This window comes from Heptranchias perlo, chromosome 6 (genome assembly GCF_035084215.1).
Source record: "Heptranchias perlo isolate sHepPer1 chromosome 6, sHepPer1.hap1, whole genome shotgun sequence".
NCBI classification, from domain to species: Eukaryota; Metazoa; Chordata; class Chondrichthyes; order Hexanchiformes; family Hexanchidae; genus Heptranchias; species Heptranchias perlo.
Genome location: NC_090330.1, coordinates 77,626,503 through 77,637,308, shown reverse-complemented (window position 1 = coordinate 77,637,308; position 10,806 = coordinate 77,626,503).

Genomic DNA, 10,806 nt, shown 5'->3' with positions numbered 1-10,806 from the left:
AACTTCTTACCCTTTTTATATTCGTTCATGGGATGTGGGCGTCGCTGGCGATGCCGGCATTTATTGCCCATCCCTAATTTCCCTTGAGAAGGTTGTGGTGAGCTGCCTTCTTGAACCGCTGCAGTCCGTGTGGTGAAGGTTCTCCCACAGTGCTGTTAGGAAGGGAGTTCCAAGATTTGACCCAGCGACGATGAAGGAATGGTGATATATTTCCAAGTCGGGATGGTGTGTGACTTGGAGGGGAATGTGCAGGTGGTGTTGTTCCCATGTGCCTGCTGCCCTTATCCTTCCAGGTAGAGGTCGCAGGTTTTGGAGATGCTGTTGAAGAAGCCTTGGCGAATTGCTGCAGTGCATCCTGTGGATGGTACACACTGCAGCCACAGTGCGCCGGTGGTGAAGGGAGTGAATGTTTAGGGTGGTGGATGGGGTGCCAATCAAGCGGGATGCTTTGTACCGGATGGTGTCGAGCTTCTTGAGTGTTGTTGGAGCTGCACTCATCCAGGCAAGTGGAGAGTATTCCTTAGTCACTAATGCTCTATTACCTTTGTTCAACTCTCTGTCCCTTCCTGACACGCTCTGTTTTAACCCAAATCGCTACTCTGCTCTACAGCCTTGACTTTTCTTTTTAGACTGATAAAATTACCCTTACCTGAAACCTCCCCCCGCCTTATTAGGTTAAAGCCCTATCTACCGCCCCTAGTTATTCAATTTGCCAGGACACTGGTCCCAGCCCAGTTTAAGTGGAGCCCGTCCCAATGGAACACCTCCCTCTTTCCCCAGTACTGGTGCCAGTGCCCCATGAATTGAAATTGTACCTGATTTGACATTGAATTCACTATTCTAATTCACACTCCCTTGTTCAGACTCTGCGCTGTTCATTTAACAATCCTTTAATCTGATTGATTCAGGGGATACACAATTGCTTGCCCTGTTCACTCAGATCCTAGATGTCCTGTGGGCACTGTACCATTTCCATCTCACAGATCCAGCAACTTGCAGTGCAAAATCTCAATGAAATTAAATGGGTACGGGCAAGTCTAACCAACAGCGGGCGCCGTTCTGAGACTGGCTACAGCAAATTCTGGGCCATTAATCAAAAAATATAGTCTGGATTCTTTGAGTTACTTAATACAATGACAGTCATTACTGTGGCAGCATTTGACTGTAAAACCTGTTTTGCTCCTTCTCTGCAGTGTGATCCTGTAATTATTCATGATTTCTGTGACTCAGCAGTTCGATTGTGGAGTAATATACCGTCACTCAAGAGGTAAGATGCTAATTAGATGCTAAGTAGTGGCTGGAGGATTGGGAGCACCATGAATCAGGTGCACTGATCTCTATGTCTGATTCTGCGCTTTGCATTCCCATCAAGGGAGATGCTATACTTTGGGTGGAGTCTCGGCAAGTTTATCAACAGCAACAACTTGCTTTTATATAGTGCCTTTAATGTAGAAAAACATCCCAATGAGCTTAACAGAAGTGTAATCAAAAGATGAACATTGAGCTAAAGAGGGCGACCAAAAGCTTGTTCAAAAAGGTGAGTTTTAAGGAGGGTTTTAAATGAACAGCAGGAGATGAAGGAGTGTAGGAAGGGATTCCAGACTATGTGGCTGAAGGCATTGCCACCATTGATGGGGCGAGGGAGGTTGTACAAGAAGCCGTAGTCAGAGGAATGGAGAGTGGGGTGTAGGACTGGTGGAAATTACAGCGATGGTGAGGGCAAGGTTATGAAGAGATTTAAAGATGAGGATGAAAATTTTAAATTGGAGGCCTTGGAGCATCAGAAGTCAAAGTAGGTCAACAAGGACAGAGGTGATTTTGCAGGGCTATGGGGAAAGAGCAGAGAAGTGGGACTTTCAAAGAGCTGTCACAGGCACAATGGTCTCCTTCTGTGCTGTTTGATTCTATGATGGGCCAGCAAGACTTGGTGCAAGATAGGGTGTGGGCAGCAGAGTTTTGGATGAGCTAAGGTTTACAGAGGGTGAAGGAGAGCATTGGAATAGTTGAGTCTGGTGAAAAAGGTATGTATGAGGTTTCAACAGCAGATGGGCTGAGGTAGGGGCAGAGGTAGGCAAGGAGAGCAATAGTGATAGGGGATTCTATAGTTAGAGGAACAGATAGACATTTCTGCAGTTGCAGACCGCAGAATGTTGTTTCCCTGGTGCCAGGGTCAAGGATGTCACCGAGCGGCTGCAGAACATTCTGGAGGGGGAGGGTGAACAGCCAAAGGTCATGGTCCATATCGGTACCAACGACATAGTTAGAAAGAGGGATGAGGTCCTGCAGACAGATTTTAAGGAGTTAGGAAAGAGATTAAGAAGGAGGACCTCAAAGGTAGTAATCTCCAAATTACTCCCGGTGCCACGCGCTAGTAAGTATAGAAATAGGAGGATAGAGCAGTTGAATGCATGGTTGGAGAGATGGTGCAGGAGGGAGGGCTTTAGATTCCTGGGGCATTGGGACCAATTCTGGGGGAGATGGGACCTGTGCAGGCCAGACGGGTTGCACCTCAACGGAGCCGGAACCAATGTCCTCGCGCGGAGGTTTGCTAGTGCTTTGGGGGGGTGGTTTAAACTAGCTTGGCAGGGGAATGGGAACCTGAGTGTAGATTCAGATGGGAGAGAAGCAGAGCTGGAAATGGAAGGCAAAAAATTAGTAAGTAAGTTTGGAAGGCAGAGGAAACAAAGGTTAGAAACTAGATAACAAAGGAGTTTGGCAGTGCTTAATGGTATATATCTCATTGCAAGGAATATGTTGAATAAGGCAGATGAGCTAAGGGCACAGATAGACACATGGAAGTACTATGTTTTAGCTATTACTGAACATGGCTTAAAAGTGACAGGAATGGCAGCTTTACGTCTCTGGTTACAGGATTTTCAGACGAGATAGAGAGGTGGATAAAAAAGGAGGGGGGCTGGCAATATTGGCTAAAGAAACAATTATGGCTGTGAGGAGGGATGATATGTTAGAAGGATCATCAAATGAGGCCAAATGGGTTGAGCTAAAGAACAAAAAAAGGGCAGTCACACTGCTGGGAGTGTATTATAGAGCCCCAAACAGTCAGAGGGAGATAGAAGAGCAAATATGTGGGCAAATTTCTGAGAAGTGCAAAAACAATAGGGCACTAATAGTAGGGGATTTCAACTACCCTAACATTAACTGGGATACAATCAGTGTAAAAGGTATAGAGGGCGCAGAATTCGTAAATTGCATTCAGGAGAACATTTTTAGCCAGTACGTAGCAAGCCCAACAAGAGAGGGGGCAGTTCTGGATTTAGTTTTCTGGAATGAAGCTGGGCAGGTGGAAGGAGTATCAGTGGGAGAGCATTTTGGTGGTAGTGATAGTAATTCAGTTAGATTTAACAAAGTTATGGAAAAGGACAAAGATAGAACATGAGTAAAAGTTCTAAATTGGGAAAAGGCCAATTTTACTAAACTGAGAAGTGATTTAGCAAAAGTGGACTGGAAACTCACCAAGGCTTCTTCGACAGCACCACCCAAACCCGCGACCTCTACCACCTAGAAGGACAAGGGCAGCAGGCACATGGGAAGAACACCACCTGCACGTTCCCCTCCAAGTCACACACCATCCCGACTTGGAAATATATCACCGTTCCTTCATCGTCGCTGGGTCAAAATCCTGGAACTCCCTTCCTAACAGCACTGTGGGAGAACCTTCACCACACGGACTGCAGCGGTTCAAGAAGGCGGCTCACCACCACCTTCTCAAGGGCAATTAGGGATGGGCAATAAATGCCCACATCCCATGAGCAAATAAAAAAGCCCAGCTACTTGAAAGTAAATCAGTGTCAGAGCAGTGGGAGGCATTCATGGGGGAGATTCAAGAGGTTCAGAGTAAACATGTTCCCACAAAGAAAAGGGGTGGGACTGCCAAATCTAAAGCCCCTTGGAAGACAAGGAGCATACAGGGTAAGATAAGGCAAAAAAGGGAAGCTTATGTCAGACACCAAGAGCTCAATACTGCAAAAAGCCGAGAGGAGTATAGAAAGTGCAGGGGTGAAATTAAAAAGGGAATTAGGAAAACATAGAGAGGGCATGAAAAAATACTGGCAAGTAAAATTAAGGAAAACCCAAAAATGTTTTATAAATGCATAAAGAGCAAAAGGATAACTAAGGAAAAATTAGGGCCTATTAAGACCAAAACAGCAACCTATGTGTGGAGGGAGAAGATGTGGGTATGGTTCTTAATGAGTACTTTGTGTCTGTCTTCACAAAAGAGGGGGACGATGCAAAGATTGTAGTTAAGGAAGAGAAGTGTGAAATATTGGATGGGATAAACATAGTGAGAGAGGAAGTGTTAAGGGGTTTAGCATCTTTGAAAGTAGATAAATCACCAGGCCCAGATGAAATGTATCCCAGGCTGCTAAAGGAAGCAAGGGAGAAAATAGTGGAGGCTCTGATCATCATTTTCCAATCCTCGCTGGCTGCAGGCATGGTGCTGGAGGATTGGAGGACTGCTAACGTTGTACCGTTGTTTAAAAAGGGAGAAAGAGATAGACCAAGTAATTACAGGCCAGTCAGTCGAACCTCAATGGTGGGCAAATTATTGGAATCAATTCTGTGGGAGAGCATAAAACTTCATTTAGAAAGGCACGGGTTAATCAAGGACAGTTAGCATGGATTTGTTAAGGGAATGTCGCGTCTGACTAACTTGATTGAATTTGGGGGTTTTTGGGGGTTTGTATATTCGGTGGCCTTTTTAGGTGACACCTTTCTGTCTGCTCACTGTGATTGCCTTGGCAACGGGCAGTAATCACCAGGCATTGTTCTGTGATTTTCAAATGCGAAGGATTCGAAAATGTCATTTCCATACCGTTCACCTGACGAAGGAGGAAGCCTCCGAAAGCTTGTGGAATTTAAAATAAATTTGTTGGACTATAACTTGGTGTTGTAAAATTGTTTACAATTGATTGAATTTGTTTGAGGAGGTAACAAGGAGGGTCGATGAGGATAAAGCGATTCATGTAATGTACATAGATTTTAACAAGGCTTTTGACAAGGTCCCACATGGCAGACTGGTGAAAAAAATAAAAGCCCATGGGATCCGAGGGAAAGTGGCTAGTTGGATCCAAAATTGGCTCAGTGGCGGGAAGCAAAGGGTGTTTTTGCAACTGGAAGGCTGTTTCCAGTGGGTTTCTGCAAGGCTCGGTATTAGGTCCCTTGCTTTTTGTGATATATATTAATGATTTGGACTTGAATGTTGGGCACTTGATCAAGAAGTTTGCAGATGATACAAAAATTGGCCATATGGATGATAGTGAGGCGGAAAGCTGTAGACTGCAGGAAGGTATCAATGGACTGGTCAGGGAGCAGAGAAGTGGCAAATGGAATTCAATCCAGAGGAGTGTGAGGTAATACATTTGGAGAGGGCAAACAACACAAGGGAGTACACAATAAATGGGAGGATACTGAGAGGTGTAGAGGAACAAAGGGACCTTGGAGTGCATGTCCACAGATCCCTGAAGGTAGCAGAACAGGTAGATAAGGTGGTTAAGAAGGCATACGGGATACTTTCCTTTATTAGCCGAGGCATAGAATATAAAAGCAGGGAGGTTATGCTAGAACTGTATAAAACATTGGTTTGGCCACAGCTTGAGTACTGCATACAGTTCTGGTCACCACATTACAGGAAAGATGTGATTGCACTAGAGAGGGTACATAGGAGATTTATGAGGATGTTGCCAGGGCTGGAGAATTTTAGCTATGAGAAAAGATTGGATAGGCTGGGGTTGTTTTATTTGGAACAAAGGAGGCTGAGGGGAGATTTAGTTGAGGTGTATAAAATTATGACAGGACTAGATAGAGTGGATAAGGATTTTTCCTTAGCAGAAGGGTCAGTGACCAGAGGGCATAGATTTAAAATAATTGGTAGAAGGATTAGAGGGGAGCTGAGGAGAAATTTTTTTACCCAGATTGTGGTGGGGTCTGGAACTCACTGCCTGAAAGGGTGGTAGAGGCAGAAACCCTCAACTCATTAAAAAAGTAATTGGATGTGCACTTGAAGTGCCGTAACCTACAGGGATATGGACCAAGTGCTGGATTAAGCTGGATGGCTCTTTTTCAGTTGGCACGGACACAATGGGCCGAATGGCCTCCTTCTGTGTCGTAACTTTCTATGATTTTAGATTCCATGTTATGGAGGTGGAAGTAGGTAGGCTTTGTGATTGAGAGGGCATTGGGTCAGAAGCTTATCTCAGAGTTGAATACAGCACCAAGATTATCAACAACCTAGTTAAGCCTGAGATAGTGGCCAGGGAGGGGATGGAATTGATGATGAAAATATGGAGTTTGTGACAAGGGACAAGCAGTCTGACAGCACAGAGGCAGTGTAGGGATTGAGATAGGTGGTGGAGAGGTAGGAGGTAGAGCCGGGTGTCATCAGTGTACATGTGGGAGCTGATCCCATGTCTGCAAATGATGATGTCATGGGGCAGTATGTAGATGAGGAAGAGGAGAGGACCAAGAATAGTTGTTTGGGGGACTCTGGAGGTAGTGCAGGGATCGGAAGATAAGCTATTTTTGGAGATGCTTTGGCTACAATTGGATAGGTAACAGTGGAACCAAGCGAGGGTAGTCTCACTGAGCTGAACAACAGAGGAAAGTCATTGGAGGAGGATGGCATGGTCAACTATGTCAAAGGCAGCAGAGAGGTTGAGGAGGATAAGGAGGGATAATGCCCTATGGTTGCAGTCACAGAGAATTTTGTTCATGACTGATTAGTGTCATTTTGGTGCTTTGGGAGGAGTGGAAACCTGCTTGGAGAGATTCAAACATGGAGTTGTGGGTAGAGATTTGGGAGGCGTTAACACTTTAAAGAAATTTGGAGAGGAAAGCGAGATTAGAGATGGGGTGGTAGTTTGCAAGGACAGAGAGGTTAAGCGTGTTTTTTTTTAGGAAAAGGTGGTGATGACAGTTTTGGCAGGGAAAGGAGCAATACCTGAGGAGAGGAAAGCATGTTAGCTGGCATAGAAGTCAGGAAAGGATGTTGAATGGTAAGTAGTTTAATGGGAGTGGGCTTAAGGGAACAGGAAGTGGGTTTTATGGAAGAAACAAGCTCAGCGAGGGCAAATGGGAGATTTAACTTCATGGGCAAGGTGAAGTTGGGGGGAAGCAGCAGACACAGCTGAATGGATAGTCTTTATTTTGGTGACAAAGAAGTTCATGAGCTCCTCGTATTTGTTGTTGGAGATGAGGGTGGAGGAGGCAGTGGAAAGGGCTTTAAGGAGACAGTTGATAGTGGAGGAAAGAAGCTGGATGATTCAAGAATAGTGGGTGATTTTGCAGGAGGGTAAGACCTGGTAGAGCTTGATGTGGTCCAGCCAACATTCTGATGATTGATGATTAAGCCAGTTGACTGCCAGATACGCTCAAGTCTGCACCCCTTGGATTTGAGGGAGTGAAGATGGGGGCCAAACCAGGGGAACGACCAGCAATGGGAAGCAGTGAAGGTTTTTCTGGAGACAAGGGCATCAAAAGTGGAGTAGAAGCAGTGGTTAAGAAAATCAATGTAAGGAATCTTACAACACCAGGTTATAGTCCAACAAATTTATTTTAAAATCACAAGCTTTCGGAGATTATCTCCTTCATCAGATGAGATTATCTTCATCTGACGAAGGAGATAATCTCCGAAAGCTTGTGATTTTAAAATAAATTTGTTGGACTATAACCTGGTGTTGTAAGATTCCTTACATTTGTCCACCCCAGTCCATCACCGGCATCTCCACATCAAGAAAATCAATGGCTGCAGAGGAATGATAAATGGAGAGCCACAGGCTAGGCAGTTTGAAAGTGCAGTTATGAGTGATTTGAGGGAAAGTTCTTTCTTTTTTTTATTATTCATTCATGCTATGTGAGCGTCGCTGGCGAAGCCAGCATTTATTGCCCATCCCTAATTGCTCTTGAGAAGGTGCTGGTAGGCCGCCTTCTTGAACTGCTGCAGTCCATGTGCTGTTAGGTAGGGAGTTCCAGGATTTTCATCCAGCGACAATGAAGGAATGGCGATATATTTCCGAGTCGGGGTGGTGTGTGACTTGCAGGGGAACGTGCAGGTGGTGGTGTTCCGATGTGATTGCTGTCCTTGTTCTTCTAGGTGGTAGAGGTCGTGGGTTTGGGAGGTGCTATTGGAAAAGACTTGGTGAGCTGCTGCAGTGCATCCTGTGGATGGTACACACTGCAGCCATGGTGTGCCGGTGGTGGAGGGAGTGAATGTTTAAGGTGGTGGATGGGGTGCCAATCAAGCGGGTTGCTTTGTCCTGGATGGTGTCGAGCTTCTTGAGTGTTGTTGGAGCTGCACTCATCCAGGCAAGTGGAGAGTATTCCATCTTGTGACTTGTGCCTTGTAGGTGGTGGAAAGGCTTTGGGGAGTCAGGAGGTGTGTCACTCACCACAGAATACCCAGCCTCTTACCTACTCTTGTAGCCACAGTGTTTATGTTGCTGGTCCAGTTAAGTTTCTTGTCAGTGGTGATCCCTAGGATGTTGATGGTGGGGAATTCGGCAATGGTAATGCTGTTGAATGTCAAGGGGTGGTGGTTAGATTCTCTCTTGTTGGAGATGGTCATTGCCTGGCACTTGTCTGGCGCGAATGTTACTTGCCACTTATCAGCCCAAGCCTGGATGTTGTCCAGGTCTTGCTCCGCATGCGGGCACGGACTGCTTCATTATGTGAGGGGTTGCGAATGGAACTGAACACTGTGCGATCATTAGCGAACATCCCCACTTCTGACGTTATGATGGAGGGAAGGTCATTGATGAAGCAGCTGAAGATGGTGCTGAGGAACTCCTGCAGCAATGTCCTGGGGCTGAGATGATTGGCCTCCAAAACCCACTACCATCTTCCTTTGTGCTAGGTATGACTCCAGCCACTGGAGAGTTTTCCCCCTGATTCCCATTGACTTCAATTTTACTAGAACTCCTTGATGCCACACTTGGTCAGATGCTGCCTTGATGTCAAGGGCAGTCATTCTCACCTCACCTCTGGAATTCAGCTCTTTTGTCCATGTTTGGCCCAAAGCTGTAATGAGGTCTGGAGCCGAGTGGTCCTGGCAGAACCCAAACTGAGCATCGGTGAGCAGGTTATTGGTGAGTAAGTGCCACTTGATAACACTGTCGATGACACCTTCCATCACTTTGCTGATGATTGAGAGTAGACTGATGGGGCGGTAATTGGCCGGATTGGATTTGTCCTGCTTTTTGTGGACAGGACATACCTGGGCAATTTTCCACATTGTCGGGTAGATGCCAGTGTTGTAGCTGTACTGGAACAGCTTGGCTAGAGGCGCAGCTAGTTCTGGAGCTTAAGTCTTTAGCACTACAGCCGGGATGTTGTCGGGGCCCCTAGCCTTTGCTGTATCCAGTGCACTCAGCCGTTTCTTGATATCACGTGGAATGAATCGAATTGGCTGAAATCTCGCTTCTGTGATGGTGGGGATCTCAGGAGTAGGCCAAAAACCACTTGGCACTTCTGGCTGAATATGGTTGCAAATGTTTCAGCCTTGTCTTTCTGGGTGACGATGAAGGAAATCGGGTTGGAAAGGGGTAGGAGGATGTGCGTGTTGAGGGATGCCAGAAGGTGTTCGGAAATATTTCCACCTGCAATGGGGAGCTGTTGCGGATTGAGTGGGGTAGGGGGGTCAGATAGTAGGAAATCATGGCCATTGCGGCAGCTTAAAGGGGTTGGCAGAAAGAAGTGTGGAACCTTGTGGATGCTGGAAGAATCTGCCAGTGGAATAGATTACATCGATCACACCGTGCTATTGAAAGGATGGGGTGGGGTTTAGGGAGAGACCTTCAGGGTGGGGCAAAATGTCTAAAGGCGTAGGGAAGTTGGGGGGATGGGAATGCACAGTGATCCTGAGCTGGAAAGGCAGAGAGTGCGAGCAGTGGCGTAGGACTGAAGGGGATTGTAGAGGTAGGCACTGAGAAACGAAGCCCTGGAGAGATTTGCAGAGAAAGGGGTAAAAATTCCGCTGTTGCGCTGCCTGCCTGCGATTTTCCATCCATCCATTTTAATGAGCCAAAATTGCAGGCTAATGAGTGCAGGAAAGGAATTTCTACCCCAGGGACTTTAAAGTTGATGTAATGAGAGACGGGGAGTCAATAGAGGTCAGCAACGAAAGGTGTCGTAAGGATTTTGCACCAGATAGGATGTGGGCGGCGGATTCCCGAGTGTGTTGGAGATTATATAGGTTAGATCTGAAGTGCATTAGAAACTTTGAGATTTCTTTCTATCTTCAGCGCTTGAGTGTCAAACATCGCCTGGGCAGAGCGCTGAGAGGAAGTCAGGCGAGGAGGATTGCACGCATGTTATACAACCCGCCCAGTCATTTAGAAAGGAAAATCAGTCAAGTTCTGTTACCGGCATACCATCCTCCCCATCAGATTTTCCTCTCTGGACACAGCCTGGGCAATGTGTAAAGACTAAACTCAGCCTGATGAGTCTGGAGGTGATAAAGGAAGATTTCCTCTGATTACTCTTTTCTGTTGAAATTGTTCTTTTACAACATTTCTACAATTTTGGCAGAAATAGAGACCAGAGAAAATCTTTCCATTGTACTTACAATGCCACTAGGACTGGAAGAAATCGTCCCCCATGTTAGTTATCACTAATTGTTTCAAATAGAGGCATTTCACTATAATGCAATGTAAAATGCAAGAATTAGTGATTCCCAGGCGATGTTTGACACTCAAGCGCTGAAGATAGAAAGAAATCTCAAAGTTTCTAATGCACTTCAGATCTAACCTATATAATCTCCATGATGTGGAGATGCCGGTGATGGACTGGGGT